Genomic DNA, 17,548 nt, shown 5'->3' with positions numbered 1-17,548 from the left:
TTACAAAGCATCCAGAATTTGAGATATTTGAAGAAATCATATGGATTATGGAGGGATCAGCTTCCAGATTCTATCCAGCAATAGCTTTTTGTTATTGTTGCTCTCCAAGGAGGCTACATCTTAATGTGACTCAAACGGATTTTAGGAAAGCTTTAGGATCATGTAACTGAGACAGTTGGGGATCAAGAAGAAGGAAATTTTAGGAAGGAGAAGAAATGTGCCAAAAGAATGAGAATTCAGGCAATGAGTTGTCAGTAAATAATCATCATCTTACAGAAACACAGTTTTTGCTTTGTTACAAATGTGTTTAGAATCTTGGCGTTATCTTAAAATTGGATTGTTGGGGTTTTTAATGAAAGAAATTCATTTCAGCAGGATATATTTTTGTTAGAGATTGCTATCTTCTGAGTAAGAGCCATAGTAGTCATGTGATTAGGAACATACATGAGAGCACACATACGAACTAGAAATTTGATTTTAATGCCAACGTATACTATTTATGTAGATAATGATATTGCAATGGTCACCAAATCCAGAAACCTAATAGAAACTAACTTCGAGTTTCTCAATGACTGACTCCTTTAGTGAAAGGTATAGGCTATATTGGAGGCACATTATTCATTCCTAAGCAAAGAAAAAAAAAGTCATAATATTTTTAGTGGGCTATTTATATGTTAAAATTGGACACCCACACAGCTATTAGTTATGTCAGGCAGATCTGTTGTGTACTTTGAATTCTTATGAAATATATCATAGTAATCTAATTCCAAGAAAGAATTGTTTGGTGGTTCTGCAGTGACTTCAAGTTCTTTTGGATAACCTGAAATTGAGATAAAACATCATTTTTTCTTGTTTAGTCGCTCAGTAAAGTGAAAAGTATTGATCTCATATTAACTGCATTCCATTTGTTAAATATATTAAAAATAATTAATGAAAGTGCCCAAACTGGTAGTTTAAAAAGTATCCAACCTGATGAGGAGCTAATAGCTAAAAGACTGTGTGATATGTTCTAGTATTAACCCCAATAGGAACAACTGTAGGCGAGACTTAATAATTTAAACTTTTTGTCGTTTCTTCCTATTTAAATTTTAATAAAAATAAATGAGAGAATATGTTTCTGTTTGAAATATGATTATGAGCCCTGTTGCTGTCAAAGATAAGAGCTTTATGTTTCACTTAGAATGGCATAAACTTAAAATATTTATAGACAAATATTTAGAATTCTTAGTCTTCAGCTATTGTCAGAGAATAACAGAAAAGTCACATGCTCTCCTAGTTATGAGCCCCCCTTTGTATGGCAAGTTCAGATAGCTTCCTTTCAAGATCCCATTAGCTTATAATCTCTATTTCTCTAAGACCTATTTTTATCAATCAATTTCCTTTTTCTGTTTGTGCCATTCTCCCACCTAACCAAAATCCAACCCAAAAGTTAAGGTAGATGAAACAAGATCAATTAAAAGACATTTTAAGTTATGTATTTTGAGTTATATTTAAAGACTATTCTATTACTAATGAACCTGCAACCTTAAATGAAAGAGAAAAATTAAAACTTTAATATTTTCTCTCAAGAACTTGATAGGAAATTTGAAGTATTTGTATATAAAGTTTAAGTAGATGTATTTAGTGAATTAAATACATTATTTATATATACAATAAAATAAATCTTAAGTTAAAACAAATACAGTTGACATTTAAAATCTGTTTATGATAAATGAAATTTTTAATTTCTAAAATGTGCTGAATTATATTGTTCTAAGCAGTAAAAAAATTTCTAAAGGTAGTATGTTTTATTTGCTACACTAAAATAGATTAAAACTGATCTATAAAATTGCCAGTATCTGTGATTTTTGTCTTTGGGTTTAGTTGGAAGTATCAGATTTCCCTTGATATTCACAAACAAACTTGTATATGATTTTATCTTTTAGTAGTCTTTGGCTACACAAACTGAGCTGGTGATCTCTTTAACTATCTATAATATGGAATACCTTCTTAGATTATTTTGTTTATACAATGGACAAAATTGCTTGCCATTATTCATTAAGACGGCTAGTGTCAGTAATTTTTTATGTCCTCCTTGCCAATATTTAAAAGACAGTTTCGAAGCCTTTTGCTTTATTTTGTTTTATTTTATTTTTTTGTGTGTTTTAAAACACTCTTCATACCAGGTCTTCCCAAAATTCATTAGGTTCCATGGTTGATTCTCTTTTGTTGTCTAACACACTATACTCTCATTTTAGTAGGTTGCTTGAAAAGTAGCACCTTAAGTTAACTCACTGAGATATCAATTCTGCATTTAGTTATTGAATGCCTACTATATTTCTTGCCCTGCATTAGGACTGAGAATGGTATAAAGTACCATAAGACACAGCTGCTGTCCTCCAAGAAGGAGAAAAAATGGTACAGCTAACATTGTAAAGGAATGTATGACTCAGAGCAAATGTGAGTGCTCCTGAAAATAAATAGATAATTTAAAGAAGCAAGAGATAATTAGAATCTAGAATATTTGGGAAAGACCTGATAAAATAGGTTCGGATGTAATAGTTGATAAATATTAATTGAATGAATAAGTCAATGAGTGATTACTGGAAAATGATAAGAATTTAGAAAAGCTAAGAGAAAAAAAAAAAGGAATTCCTGGTAAACTTCCTATCGTGAGACTGGAATTGATTCTGCATAAAACATATTTGGGACTATAAGGAAACAAGACTGGCTGGAGGCAGAGAAGTTCTGTTTGGGAAACTAGGGGTGTTAAGAGGCTGGGCTACTGTGTTAGACAGACCCAGGTTTTATTTCCGTCTTTGCCATTTACTAGCCATGTGGATTCAATGAGAATTCAGTGAGAATACAGAGAACTTGACACAGAGTCTAGCTCAACAAAATATAATGAAATTATATTTTAAAGATATATGTAAACTGAATTGTTGGGAAGCCTTGAATACCAGAAAAACTAGAATAGAATAGTATCTTGGAGGCAATCGGGAATCACTGAAGGTTTTTGACAAAGCACTACAAACAAGCAGAGAAACAAGGTTATTCTGACTCTGAGGATCTGAGAATGGATCGAGAGTCAGTGGATCTTTTCTCAGGTGATAAAGACTTTGATAAGGCGATGCCAGTGTAATAGAAATGAAAATACAAATTTAAGAGACACTTTTCAGAAAAACAGTTCTTAATGGATAATTGGCTATAGGAAAGGAGGGGAAATGAGAATTCAAAGATGAGATTGAGTTTCTGTGACCTTCTAATTCACTATACTGAAGCTTTATTATGATACTGTTCTTGGAGATCCAAGATTAGATATCCTAAACGATTATCACTTAAATCATTAAGAACCTTGTATGTATCAAAATAAACCTATCTTATTTTAACCATGAGAGAAAATAAATGTTACCATCTAATGAAATCAAGTCATCATTTAGGCTTTTAGTACTGTTTTTTAAAGGAAGTCATCTACTATACTTCCTTCTTGGATATTTGGGAAGGATCAATTCAGTTGACAAGATCACTTACCTTTGAAGATTTATCTCAGCTCAAGGAGTATTTAGCCAGAGAGAACAGGAGGTACCACCTTCCTAGTGCAGGGAATATGAGTCAAAGCTTAATCAAGGGGTAACCCCTACCAACCCTGAAAAACTTTTCAGGAAAAAGAAAAGTTTCCTTAGATAGCCATAGGAGGAATGAGCAAATAGTTTAACTACACAAGAAAGGAAGACAGGAACAAAGATATCATAGTACTGTAGAAAAGAGCACTGGACTAGAAGGCAGAAGACCTGTGTCCCAGCTGGGCTTTGTTGAGCAAGTCACCTAACTTTCATTAGACCTCAGTGACCACATCTGTAAAATGAGAACGTTGGAGACAACCTCTAAACCACATTTTGACTCAAATATTGTAGGATTCTAGTTCTTTAAAGCAATCGATGGACATTTTTAAGACTCAGCAAAGGATGGAAAAAGGAAACATGGTCATGGTTCATGGAATGGTTTAGAATTCTGGAAATTGTATAAAGAGAATAAGGAGAATGGTCTAGGAGATGAAAGAATCTAAAGTCAGGGATGGGGCAGAGTGCACACAGCAAATGACTGTCCAGACAAAGCATCTTTGTGAAAGGCCTAGTATTTTTTAAATTTTATTTTAGAATGATGATAATCACAACTTAAATAGTGAATGATATCTAGAGATAACTTGAAGCACTTCACAATCTTGGTAGTTGTGACTTCACCTTGAAATAAAGCCCTTTTGTACAATTTGATAACAGATAATGATAATGGGGTGGCTTAGGGCAGGGACTTTATCCCATATAATCTCAAATAGCACACTCAAAGGCCACCACAAATAAAATAAAATTTAAATTATTTAATATGATTAATTTATATTTTCTAAATACTATGTAAGGGTAAATAATATCTTTTGACAGTTTTTTTTTAATTTTTATTGATTTAACAGACAGTCCTTTAAAAAAACCCATATATGATGTGCTTGCAGAATGATCACAAATTGAGTTAATACCTTGGAAATTCTTTCTTGCCAAATCACAGTCTTAAAACCTCTTCTCTTGGGTTTCCCTGGTGACGCAGTGGTTGAGAGTCCACCTGCTGATGCAGGGGACGCGGGTTCGTGCCCCAGTCCGGGCAGATCCCACATGCCACGGAGTGGCTGGGCCCACGAGCCATGGCTGCTGAGCCTGTGCATCCAGAGCCTGTGCTCCGCAACGAGAGAGGCCACAACAGTGAGAGGCCCACGTACCGCAAAAAAAAAAACAAAACTAAAAACCTCTTCTCTATTAAAATTCTGGAGCCACCATGGGTCATAGAAATATTTTTACTTCTCTTACCTTTAATAGGCATACATGAAAATCGTCATTAATTAATTTAAAAATAGATTTATTAGAATTGTCAGAGAGGGTTAGATACCCTTCCTCTACCCTGGCTGGTCTAAGAATTAAATTGATATGAGACAAATTAACAGGAGAAAAATCAAACAAAAGATTAATAACATGTATACATGGGAGAGACCCAGGAAAACTGACTAACTTGCCAAAATGGCCCAAGCCCTCACCTTAAAAACAATCTTCAGCTAAAGACAAAAGAGGATGTTGGAGGTAGTCGTTTGGGACCTCAAAGGGGGAGGAAGACAATTCACATAGAGATGGAAAAGCAAATATTTAGCAAACAAATGCTTGGGTCATGTGGAGACAGTGGTACACTGAGTGGCCTCTGATCTCTAAGGATACCCCCACCACACCTGGTCCATATTCTTTGCAGATTTCTCTGGTGATAGCTCTATTCCTATAACAGGCCCTCTATCTAAATTCTTAAGGCAGTTAGCAAGAAGGTCAAAGTTTCTTCCTGAGTCTTTTGGGCCTTGATTGTTTTCAGCTTGAAATAATTCACATGCCAGATATATTTTGGGGTTGCAGATTTTGTTCCCCTACAGTCTCACCTTTGAAACTTCGAGAAGTTTCACAGTCCAGAAGTTGAATAGATATATTGCTTTATATCTTATCCAATCAGTCTCATAGTCCTGATGATAAGTCAGTTCATTTCAGGAGGCTGTGATGCAGGTAGGCTCTCAAAGTTAGGCCTATAGGGTGCAAGCAATCAGATATTTAATAAGAGGTATTTGTGGGGAGACAAAAGAAAAACAAAGGTTAATTATTGGAGCAATTCTAAACCCAGTGTCTGAGTCCTGAGAGCTACCAATCAAGATTTCTAGATATCAGGGTCAAAGCATCTTTTACAGTTTGAAATGTCTTCAGTGATGTCACTGGGTGTTCAGGCAAACTTTCCAAGAAGCTTACACAGCAACAGTCAAGAGGTTTGTCTAAATATAGGCAATTATGGTGATCTCTCTAAAGTTTATAACAAGTTGTTCAGCTTCAGTGTGCAGGGCTTCAGGAAAAGGGCAGCTTTAGTTCTCAATGATTCCAAATGAAAAGGAGCAGCAGGAGAAAAATTGGAAACATTAGTTTGAAGAGCGGTAGCCAAATATTTGAGGAAACTATACGAATTCAGGATCAAGTCCAGTTTGCAGGACTGGATCTATATATATAGATTATAGTTTCTGCTGAAACACACATTTTTTTCTCTAAAAATTACCCTCACTTCTATCAAAGAAAACCAAATTAAGACTAATTTGTTCGCAAAATAAGTTTAGTGTCATTAAACTTGGCCTGATTATTTACCTAAGTCCAGCAAAAATAGTAATTGACCATATAATCTCTTTTAAATCTGCTTTGCTGGAATTATTCAAAGGAATCTCCAGATTGAACTTTTAATTGCCTCTCATACCATGAAGTCATGCCAAGGACTTGACATCAAATTTACCTGTAATATATATAGATTTGGTTGAATTCTTCTCTTCTTGATGTCCCGAAAATATCCTGAGGTTCTTGTGCCTGCCAGGCAATGACCTTCCTTACTCACCTGGTAAGGCTGCTGGGAACCCTGTAAGAAAGGTACCAGGCTGTTTTTCCAAAGGGCTTTATGGCTCCATAAAGTCAATCTTAGTTCCCTAAAGCTGTCTGGTCATATCTGATTCTATGCATATTCTCAAAGATGACATTCCAGTCAAAGCTTTGGTAATATAACCAATGTTTCCAATTGTGTTCTAATACAAGGAGAATAGATTCTTAGTGAACATGTGTAAATAAATATATTGTCATGAAAATAAGAATACTCACTAAGAGTTTCCAAATTCTGGAGGGATAAGGTAGGAAGAAAAAGTTATTTCAATTCTATTTACAAAGGTATAATTTACCGAATTGCTATAAGCTATAGTTAATATAAGAGGAAATATTTCTTTTTATCTGGAAAGCAAAGATTAAAAAGCCAGTATAATTTCAGACAAAAAGTCATAAAAATTATAACTCACATTCATCAGTTCATTCAGTCCCATATAATTATTCTTATTGACCTTGATCTTTTATTAGCAGTTTTATGAAGCCATTAGGTTTTTCATTAGAATTCTATAATTTCTTACTAGTTTAGTGGTATGATCTACAAGTTATCAGAAACTTATATTTGTCCAAAAATCCTTTCTATGAATCATCTTGAAGATCTTCATTTTGTAAAAGCATTTTAGTAAGACAATAACTGTCTATAAATGACAAAAGACAAATTAAAAATCTGATTGCAATGCGATTGACAAGGAAATTTGGCTATTTCTGTGACATACAACATTTTAAGATAATAACTAGAAAAATGGTAACATACCAGGACATATCTGAATTTTAGGAATTTCATATAACTTCTAGAACATTTATATTAATAAAATTTACCCATACAATATAACCTAAGAAGGTTTATCATTTCTCATTTGACAATGCTTCCCATGTAATTTGACATACCATGTTTGTTAGTTTAATATCTCTCTTCGAGCTTTTTCAGGGGCCCTCTGAAACATCCCAAAGTTAGCTAGAGGTCAAAAGGACTTTATTTAGAATTTTGATTTAGGAAAGTTTGTCAAAGATATCAAAAGGTTTTAAAACACTTGGTCAAATAGGATTATAGGTCACTGTGAAACAATACTTATTCACTTAATCAAAGTGACAATAAAAGATTTCAAAAGTAAATACAGAAAGTTACAACAGGTTACTTGAAAGGTAAGAAATTTTACAATCTGCTATCAAAGTAGATGAATATTCCAAGAAAACTTTGTCTTCCTAACAAGAGAGAAAACCAAATTCTAATTTTGCACCAGCTTACTTTTAACATTAAAATTAATTCACTCAATTAAATTTATTTTAATTTTAACCAGTCCTGACCAAGCACAAAACTCTTCGCAGGGCTCCTTTTCCACAAATCTTCTATAACTTCCTTTTTCACCTTCAGATTTCGTCCTGTGATTTCTCTTTTACTCTTTCCCTCTTTTTTTAACCCCTCTTTAGGACAAAATTACTTTTTTTCCTTAACAAAAAGCATTTCCACTCATACCTTTTTCTCCTTACATATGAAGATGTTTCCCTTATTAGTTTTAGTAGTTTTACTTATATAGATTAATTAGAATTTGTAACCCTTAGAAACCTTAATTTCTACTGAAAACTAAGAAGTAAGCAACTGTAAACTGTTATACCAGTATTTTTTTTATTAGAAAACTTATAAATACATTTTATAATTTCCAAAAACATACATTTCCTTATGGCATAATTTTTTTTCAATGTGATTCATGACATGTTTCTAATAAACCCAACATCTTTAGTTTTTCTGTAATAAGAAGACAAAAGTAGACTTAGATTTGTTTAACAATTAATATTTCAGTATTTTATCTTCTCTAGAAATGATCTAGACAGTCAATGAATTCCCATCATTTAACTTAGCAAAACTCTAAAGCTTCAAGTTACCAATAAAATTTAAGGAAATTACTTTTAAGTAGATATGCCATAAAACATAATTATTCTTAAAGAGTTCATCTAAAAACTCTTGTTTTATTTAAATTTATTTAATTACTTATGAAAATTTTATCATACAAAATTTATCCTTTTTGGTGACAAATTTTGTAACAGAGATAACTGAATATATTTAACTTGTGGTAAACCTGGTAGAATGTGTTTAATTTACATTTAATGCTGGGCTTCCCTGGTGGCGCAGTGGTTGGGAGTCCGCCTGCCGATGCGGGGGACGCGGGTTCGTGCCCTGGTCCGGGAAGATCCCGCATCCCGCATGCCGCGGCGCGGCTGGGCCCGTGAGCCATGGCCGCTGAGCTTGCGGGTCCGGAGCCTGTGCTCCGCAACGGGAGAGGCCACAACAGTGAGAGGCCCACGTACCGCAAAAAAAAAAAAAAAAAAAAAAAAAAAAAAAAAAATTTAATGCTGATAACTCTCAAGATAAGCCTGTTTAATTAAACCAACAAACTTAAACTTGCTTTTATTTATTAAAGATTAATCCTAGATCAGGTACACTTGAAAACTATTTGGATTCATTTCTGCTACATTTAGAAATGTTTAATTTGTAAGTGCTTACTTTTAAGTCAATTAAAAAGAGTTCTTTACAAATTAATTTTGGTTAATACCATTCAGAGATACAAAAATACCATATCTATAATGTACACACATAGACATAGACACAACCACAGATGTCATAGCTTTCATTGTAAAAGTTTAGTCATGAATTAGGTACAACACAAAACTCACTGGTTTATAAACAACAATTGGAATAAGTTTGTATCTGCTCAGATTGCTAAGGCTTTTTACTATGTGGAAAAGACTTTTAAGACTTGTATTTGTCCTTGATAAATCTTTAAGGAGGCTGTGGATTAGATTTTGTGTGAGGGAGCATTTCCAGCAGATTGTACTTTTTAAAAGATCTCTTTTTTTTCTTTGGTGTTTCAGGTTCTATCTGATTGAGTCAGCCAGGCTCAGTCTCAGGCCATTGTGAGCTGTATTTACATTTCTGATTTTGTAGAGATTTGCAAGACAAAGATGGTTGCTTTCCATTTCCCCTAAGAACTGGGCTGCTGCCGAAATAATATCAAAAGGCTGATCTGTTCATCCAACTACATTTTCTTTAATTTGCTTCTTTATATCACAGAGAAGATTTCCAACTAAAATGGAAACCAAAAGATTTCTATGTTCTAGAACTTTAGGATTCAAGGCATCGTGCCTTCAAAAAGTCTGCACAAAGCATTCAATAAATTCCCTCTTTCTGAGTGCACAAGGCCACCCCATACCAATTCACTCTAGGGGCAAAATCTTCCACTAGTGGTTCTTTTATCCCCTAAATATCAACCCCCAATTTCCTTCTCATATTATGCGGGCTCAGGCAACCCTATTGGCTTCCTTTAGCATATTCAATTAACACTGCCTAAAGGGTGGATTTACCTGCCCTGTCTTACAATACCAGGCAAGGGAAGACAAAATGTCCATCCCCACAATGCAATCAGGCAAAAGAGATGCAACCATCTTACATAAAGCCCATTCAAATACACCAATTTCCTTATAAACTTTCATCTTAGTTCTATCAGTTCTTATACTTTTAACCTTAGTTTCCATTAGGACCAACAAGTCTGTCTTACAAGGAGTCCCAGAAACTTTTCCTTTTTTTCCCCCAGCCATTTTATTCATTCCTGTATAAAAGGCTTTGAGGACCCCAGTAAGGGGTTGAGCCAAGGGACCCAAGCCTTTTTGTCAATCTTTGATTTGATTAATTGGCCTAAATCTTGCCCCAAGCAATTGCTGGTCAGGTTTCTCAGTGTAATTTTTTCCTACCAGCTTTTAAAATTTATCCAAACTGGGGTAATTAGAGCAGATTTGTTTGGTGGCCTTGTCGGGGAGCACCAATGGGGGGTCCCTTTGGCTCACACAGTCCTAGGTAGTGCTGTATTAAAAACCTTTGTTTTGATCCCATCAATGTTCGTTTTATTTATCCCAACTCTTAATAACCATCTAAAGATTTCCATCTTGCTGTGATGAGTTCCACGACTCTTCCCTTTCTGATTCCTCTTTATTCTACCACTTTCAATATTTGCTTTATTTATTTTATTTTTTAACAACCCTTTAAAAATTTCCATCTTGTTGGGAAGAGCCTCTTTCTCCTCAATTCTCTTATTAATTAATCTATTGTTTTTATTAGCATCTGTAAGACCCATTGAGGGGAAGCGGAGACCACAAATTTAATAAGGCTTCCTGAACAGGTTTTTTGTTTTTATTTTTAAAACTAAGAGAGTTCTTAAGGTTAGCTGTTATATATCATTATATCCACCTTTTAATTTGGTCTTTCCATAGGTACCAGTAAAATAGCTGTTTATGATGAGAGTTTTCTAAAAATTGACCAATTTATAAGTTTTTCCAATTCAAAGGATCCATCATCTGGCCATTGATGAGTAGGATCTTAATAGTGATTCAAACCAATAAGCCAATTTACGGAAAGACCCTGAGGTAACTTTCCAGACCATGGTACCACGGACACAAGAGGCGTCCCGAAGTGAGGGCATGGATGATGTAGTTCCCATCTTCCAAAGGCTCACTCCTAAAAATATTCTAAGAAAGTTTGAGAAGATAAAGGCCCCTTATGGACTGGACCCCTAATGACAAAACTCCTCTGAGAGCTGGCACAGCTGGACAAAGAGACTTCTCAGAATCCCAGTCTATTTAACTGGCTGCCAAATGCACACTGGTATGTGGACCTTTTGGATGGCAGAAACCAGAGAGATTTTTCTCATTAGTATATAAACTAAACTCTCAAGGCATAGAAGACAAAAAGAAAACTTGATCAGACCAATGGTTTTCTCCTTATAACAAATGACACAAAAGACAGAGACAAAGAAAAACAGTGACCATCCTTGGGAGAAAAAAGATCAACAAACCAAAAGTAGTACTCTACCAAATTTTAAACCAAGAGTCACGAAGTCCAGAGATATTTTGGGGTGGCAGATTTTGTTCCCCAGCAATTCCCTGAAATTGTATATCAATCTGGATTTTGTACATTTGTGCATTTTTCCTGAGAAAGTATCCATGCTTTCATTGACTTCTAAAAGAAGTCCATGACCAAAGGAGGATAGAAAATTCTACTCTGTGACCTAAAATTGACAAAATGCATGAAATATTTGTAAATATAACATTTAAAAAAAACTCAACAGTAAAAATACAATTAAATGTTTTATTTATCACAATCTCTAGCTAGTGTGCTGACTAAATTTACTGGCAGATATCCTCACAAATATCATAGTGATCCTTCTAAACATCACATTCTTCAGACCTAGTTCTCAAATAGGAATTAGTCATGCAAATTCCAAAGAACACAATTTAGAGACAGTTCTTGGAATCTAGCCTGGTATTAACTCAATTTGTTCAGTTCTTTTTGTTTCAATTGAAGTATGAAATACAAACATTTCTATAGACTAACTTAACTGCATATATGTCAGCCAAAATCCAAAATAAAGACAATAAATCCCTCATTATCAGAGTGGTTTTCAAATGCTCATTATAAATCCTGCTGGGTCTGAATTGTCTTTCCCCTTAAAAAAAAAAATTTCCCTCTGAATTTTGATATTAAATTATTGATCAATAGTGCCATTTTATGCAAATCTTACCTGTCATTGCATAAGCAAACTGGAGTGAAAACTTAATAACTTTTCTAAAAATGTTTGCATGTATATATATATATGGAGAGCAACTCAGCCCAAATTCTGCCTTTGGAAAAAAGTGCACAAATCCAATGAAGCAAAAAGAGCCTTGTGCTTGTTTACCGGAAGGAATAATTTGGGGAAAAAATTAATAGCATAGCTACAAGTTAAATTGAAAACAGTGGAGCATTGATAAATGCTGAGAATTAGTCTTCCAGGCCTAAACAGCTGATAAACGGTAGAACTGTGAAAGCAAATACCTTTCCTTAAATCAGATATATTTAGTTAACCTCTTATTATTTGACAGCCTATTGATTTTTATTCACTTTTTATATTTCCTTGAGTGATAAAATAGTTCTTTTTCTCAGCTAGTTATTAACTGACTATATACAAAGTTCTGGGATTTGTTGAAAATTCTGTTTTCCTGCTAATTTACTTTAGCTGCCTTTATGTGGGGATGGGAAGGGGATGGAGGGAGACATCATTAAACCACAAAAGTAAAATCCCATGTGATATTTGCTCATGTCTACCTATCTCATCTTGTATATGGGATGGACTTCCATGTATGCAACACTTGTTACAATACTGACAATATGGCCATCATTTAAATATCAGAATGAATAATCTATACAGAGTTAGTTATTATTTATTTTTCATGAAATTACTATTTTCTTATTAGAGTAGCCCTAGAAAAACTTCTGCATATATTTACCTGCTACATAACAAAATTTAAATCAAATGAGTTTTCCGGTCTGGAATTTTAGTTTGATTTCAAAAAAAAGATAGAGTGAATATGTTATATGATGGAAGATTTGTTTTAATTGCCTTTTTAAAAATTACTGCAAAACATTGAAAAAGACTTTTTTCTTAGAGTGTCTAATACTTGTTTGGAAAAGAACAAAGCTGCCAGCCATGGAATCTCTTTTTCTAAAAACAGAGCTATATTTATATTTTTTTAATCACCCACGTAGCAGGACTCAAGTTTATTCACAATCACATTCATTTAATCCGGCCTAAGGGAAAAAACTCTCCTTGTCTATGTAAGTTCATGTGAAACAGCAAGGCTTCTCTCTAGGCCACTGAGAGTTTCATTAACCTCCTGCCGATACTATCTGATGGGTAGACGCATACCTCTCTTCCTGACCTGTTCCCCTCAAATAAGGTAGAACATTTGTAGAAGCCAAATGCATCACATTTTCTCCATTCAGCCTGTGACTAGAGACACAAAACAAAGTGAACCAAAGCAAACCACATTATCAGAACAATGAATGTTTTTTCTGAGATCCTTAAGAATAACTTCTAAATTCTAATTCTTCCTCAATTTTTCTTGATCCAAAATAGAATATATATTTTGATTTTCATGAAATAATTCTATTAGGCATTATATTATAAAATAATTAAGAGAGTGTTTTTGTTTGTTCTTTACTGATTATTAAAGTGTCATTTTTCATTGCAGAAAATTTGGGGTGAGTGCGGAAGCATAAAGAACAATATGCAGTCCAAATCAATCATAATCCCACTACCTACAGATAGCTATTTGTTGTATTTCTTACCAGTTTTTTTACATTAACATTTTAATATATATATATATATATATATACATATAAACATTATATTTTTTTTCTCAAATTAAGATCACAATGAATATACAAATTTTTTTCTTTTTTTTCACTCAACATTAAGCATTTCCCTGGTCATTAAAATCCCGTAATGATTGTTAAACATTCAGTCATATGGATTATTGGTGCTTACCAATACTAACACCTCAAGAACTTTGCGAAAATGTAGATACACTGCCCTAATTCTGATACAGCAGAGGATTCTGATACAGCAAGTTTAACCCTGAGCATCTGTATTTGTAATAAGTGGTTCTGACACTCAGATCAAGCTTGAAAACCACTGCTGTACACTAAAGTCTACTTACTTCTCCCTTTCTGTTGGGCATATAAATTGCTTTCAGCGTTTTGCTATATAAATATACTATAACATTTATTATGTTACTCTGTCAACATCACTGATTAATTTCTTAGGATTGATTCCTCATAGGGGAATTATTATCAATAATTTTCAATATTGTCAATAATTTTCAAGGGTAAGAATTGTTTTTAAGTTTTTGTTGTACAAAACCATATTATTTTCTTTCCTGGTTTAAATTCTATTTTCAGTGTATTAGGACATTAAATCCTTGACTGTATTGAATATTATCCTTACTTTTATCTTTGCCAATATGAATAGCAAAAAAATGAATTTGCATTTCTTTAATTCACATTAGTTTAATTCCAAGTAAGGTTGAATTATTTTTATATGATTTTGTACTTCTTCCTGCATAAATTATCTACCAATATCATTTGCAGGTTTTAAAGGATTTTCTTATGTGTTTTACACAATTGCATGTTGATTCACATAATTTTTCAGTTTTTAAAAAATATATTAAAATGTATCAGGACTACAAAAAAACTTTCTAGCATCATTCAGGTAAATATTCTGGACATTTTAACACCTGATCTTTAAATTTTATAGAGAGTTTAGTATGAAGAGAACACTCAAGTTAAAAGAGTACAGGCCTAAAACTAAAGAGACTTTCTCATGTGTATATAATTAATGAATCCTTTTTTATAAGGATAATAAAGCATTAGCAAAATTACACAGTAGTTTAGACAAATAAAATCCATTAGGTCCATATATTATTGATATCAGGGACAATAATGAAGTGTTCAACCTACTAAGTGAAATGTAATTGAATTTGTTTTAACCAGACTAAATATAATATTGGAAACTATTTATTCTACAAATTATATATACCCTGAATATCTTGTGTGCAAACAATGACTAAGTCTAAGGCTTGTATATCAGTCCTTTACAATAATATTCTCAAATCCAGGAAATCATAAGAATACTTTACTAAACAAACTTTTAAAAATTTCTCTGTTTATATAGGTAAACATTTCATCAGATATAAACTTTAATATCTCACCAACAGAAAAAATTATACTATAAGAATTATGGTCTAGAAGTAAATACAATGAGTGAGGCATAAAGTAAACATAAAAGCATATCTAAATCTATAGAATTTAATGATAAATTATTTACGGAAATGTAGAGAGTAAGAGATAAATATCTTAGCTTAAATTAAGCATGGTTTCAACAAGAAAATCTTAATTTGCACTAATTTACCCAAAATTAATAAATGGAAAAAGTTTAGGTCTGTTAATTTCCATTCTAAAGCTTTTGTTTAGTTAACAAAAATGGGTCCCAGATGCTAGGGCAAGGAGAGATGGATTTTCATAGTCTCAAACTCAACTGAATGATTGTAGGAGTAAAACTCCTGGAATTTTTCCAGAGGTCCTGGAATTTGTCCAGTTGAGCATTTTTGTTCCAGGCCTGAATTAAGTTCTCCATCACCTCACCACTATGAAAAAAGCTATTTGGGGTGGGGTTTTTCTTACCTAGGATTCCCCTAAGTTATAAAAGGAAAAGGCAAATAAGTATGTTACCTGGGTCCTATTGCAGTCTATAAAAGGTCACTGTCAACATACCTGGGCTCTCAAATGTGGTTTATTTACACTTCCAGCAAAAATATGATCACTTATTGTTGTTTCTTCCTCTCTTTCCATTTTTAAATGAAAGCAATCCATTTCGATTGAGTTTATTCTGTAAAAGCTGCATTTAATAGAATGAAAGGAATAATTAATGTAAAAAATAGCCCACAATATTTTTCTTCTTTCTTTTATCTGCTTGGCAGATTACTATTATGGCTTCTCTGATGCTTAATCAGGACAAGAATATCCTTATCATCAATATGAGTTTCTGACATAGATTTCAAAATCTATGTCTGAAATGTATGAAGGGGATTCCAAAGTAATAGTAAAATGTGCTGCAGCAAGGATCTGCTGTCTATGTGCCTTATTTACCTGACTCCTTATGACTTCCTTAGGCTTGCTTGTAATTATTCCTTCAGGGTTCCTTTTTCTTTTTGCCTGGATAAAAAATACTTTTTAAACTAGTCTAGAAAACTGAGTAAAGTAACTTTATGTATATTTTAAAAGTCAGTTGATGATTCTTATTAATAACATGTAAAAGTGATGCATTCTATAAAATAGAACAGATGTTCAAATAGTCCTTACAGATGTGGTTTATGCTGCATTTTAAATAGCAATCTAAGGATGCCTTTAGACTTAAACTGATTACATAGAGAAATTACATCTTTAGTCAGACAATTGTAGAAAATAGCAGGCACTTTTAATAGGCAAAGAAATTTTGAAATCCTAAAGACTGTCTCTAAATATTAATTACAAAGTGCCTTCATTTAAGAAAAGTAAAATTTTACTTCATTAAGTAAAAGTAAATTTTACATGTGATAGTATTATGTGAATTCTATTGAAGGACCACAGGAAAATGTGGATTGTGAACTGGGCGGTGACTTACCTACGGGTCAAGTATATTATATTAACCAAATATAGATACATACACACACATATATAAGGATAGCAGTGTGAAACTGAACTGTTTTTACATGGCCTATTAGATGTTGTTAGAAAGACAATGTCTTAGAATAACTTTGTAGAAAGCTTTATTCCAAACAGTTTTCTCAACATAAAGCTTTTTTTCCTTATCCATTTTTTAATTTTGCTTTTTTGTTTTCTATTGTGCTGTGAAACTGTCTTTAGATATGTTTATCTTTAGAAACTGTCTTTAGATATACTAGATGGCTAGTAACCATGTTAAATAACCCTCTCATGAAATGATTTTAGTTTTATCAAAGGAATGGTCTAAACCAACATATAAAATAATTGGGATACCACTTTATTGGAAAAAAATCTAATAGAAATGTTTAAGACTAAAGTGGATTATAAAACTAATTTTCTCCAAAATAGAAAACTTTAGTTGTTAGCTTCACTTCATTGAAAGACAAATATATTTAGCTTCTTATGGACGTAAAATAAATTAAAACAACCCTTTTCTCCCAACAGCATTTTAAAAAAATAGATGGCTCTAGCTTCACTGAATATTCGTTCATCCCTAGATTTCAGTCTGGTCCTTTTGGTGATTAAACTGACAACTTGGTATTGTTCACTTCAGGAAGTATATTAATTATTTTACACCACTAACATGGGACTTACTTGGAAATGTGGGGACAGCTAATTATTTACTTAGCATTTAATAAATGGTAGTCTAACTTTTAAAAAGTGTTAATCCTGCGCTTCCCTGGTGGCGCAGTGGTTGAGAGTCCGCCTGCTGATGCAGGGGACACGGATTCGTGCCCCGGTCCGGGAAGATCCCACATGCCGCGGAGCGGCTGGGCCCGTGAGCCGTGGCCGCTGAGCCTGAGCGTCCGGAGCCTGTGCTCCGGAACGGGAGAGGCCGCAACAGTGAGAGGCCCGCGTACCGCAAAAAAAAAAAAAAAAAAGTGTTAATCCTCTCAAAGTGTGTGGTTTACTCATGGGAAATGTTTACTCTCCAAGTGGATCAGACCATTACAACACTGGAAAA

At 33.5% G+C, this 17,548-nt stretch overlaps 1 protein-coding gene across 2 annotated transcripts in view; it reads left to right on the top strand.

Annotated features, from left to right (window-relative positions):
* GRIA4 (glutamate ionotropic receptor AMPA type subunit 4) overlaps positions 1-17,548 on the top strand; it is a gene marked incomplete at its 3' end in the record, with an annotated part of 520,821 nt that overhangs the window by 488,683 nt on the left and 14,590 nt on the right. The window lies entirely within an intron of this gene.

This window comes from Leucopleurus acutus, assembly GCF_964270905.1.
Source record: "Leucopleurus acutus genome assembly, chromosome: 8".
NCBI classification, from domain to species: Eukaryota; Metazoa; Chordata; class Mammalia; order Artiodactyla; family Delphinidae; genus Leucopleurus; species Leucopleurus acutus.
Note: the sequence above shows the minus strand (reverse complement) of the source record. Positions and strands in the feature narration are given on the sequence as shown.